This window comes from Bison bison, unplaced genomic scaffold (genome assembly GCF_000754665.1).
Source record: "Bison bison bison isolate TAMUID 2011002044 unplaced genomic scaffold, Bison_UMD1.0 scf7180017864180, whole genome shotgun sequence".
In the NCBI taxonomy this organism is placed as follows: Eukaryota; Metazoa; Chordata; class Mammalia; order Artiodactyla; family Bovidae; genus Bison; species Bison bison.
In genome coordinates this window covers 16,060,685-16,061,674 of record NW_011494752.1, presented here as the reverse complement: position 1 = coordinate 16,061,674, position 990 = coordinate 16,060,685, and the positions used below count along the sequence as shown (strand labels likewise).

General features: G+C 56.0%; 1 long non-coding RNA gene across 1 annotated transcript in view; it reads left to right on the top strand.

The window, feature by feature from the left end:
• Positions 1-524: 524 nt before the first annotated feature.
• Positions 525-990, top strand: part of LOC104990772 — a 1,701-nt gene continuing 1,235 nt past the window's right edge. Inside the window, exon 1 of the long non-coding RNA XR_825551.1 lies at positions 525-578. This is a non-coding gene — a long non-coding RNA (uncharacterized LOC104990772). The remainder of the gene's footprint in view (positions 579-990) is intronic.

The following is a 990-nucleotide window of genomic DNA, read 5'->3' as shown; positions in this document are numbered from 1 at the left end:
CAGCTACTCCCCAACCTCGCCAAGCTACTCTCCTTCAAGCCCACGATACACACCACAATCTCCCACCTACACCCCCAGCTCGCCTAGCTACAGCCCCAGCTCGCCCAGCTACAGCCCAACTTCACCAAAGTACACCCCAGCCAGTCCTTCCTATAGCCCCAGCTCACCAGAGTACACCCCCACCTCCCCCAAGTACTCACCTACCAGCCCCAAATATTCACCCACCTCCCCCAAGTACTCACCTACCAGCCCTACCTACTCACCCACCACCCCAAAATACTCACCCACATCGCCTACTTACTCACCAACCTCTCCTGTCTACACCCCAACCTCCCCCAAGTATTCACCCACTAGCCCCACCTACTCCCCCACCTCCCCCAAGTACTCACCCACCAGCCCCACCTACTCCCCCACGTCCCCCAAAGGCTCTACTTACTCGCCCACCTCCCCCGGCTACTCGCCCACCAGCCCCACCTATAGCCTCACCAGTCCAGCCATCAGCCCGGATGACAGTGATGACGAGAACTGAGGGTGAGCTGTGCGCAGCGGCACCTGGCTAGGTGGAGGGCGGCCTTGAGGTACCCTGCCGCTCCGCTCCCCTGTGGGGTACAGCCCCAGTCTGGCTCCCTTGTACATAGCTCCTTGTGATCGTCCCCTGTTGAGGTTCCAGACCCATTTCTGCTGGGGATTTTGTTTTGTTCTCTACTTGTGCTATCGCAGAACCCACTCACCCTCTGTGGTGGTCTCCTTCCTGCCCCACTACCCCAGGCCTGTCCCCAGATCAGACATCCTTCCCTCTGTGGCTTGATTGGGGATAAAGGGTATTTTCACTTCTTAGGGGTAGGTCCAGCTCTGGGTCGTCACATCTGATCCTCGGGAAGAACAAAGCGAAAGCTGCCTTTTGTCTGTTATTTTATTTTTTGAACTTTAAATAAAGTTTACTAGTTTTGACCAAAAGTGTGTCTGTTGAGTGGTTTAACAGGAGGTAAG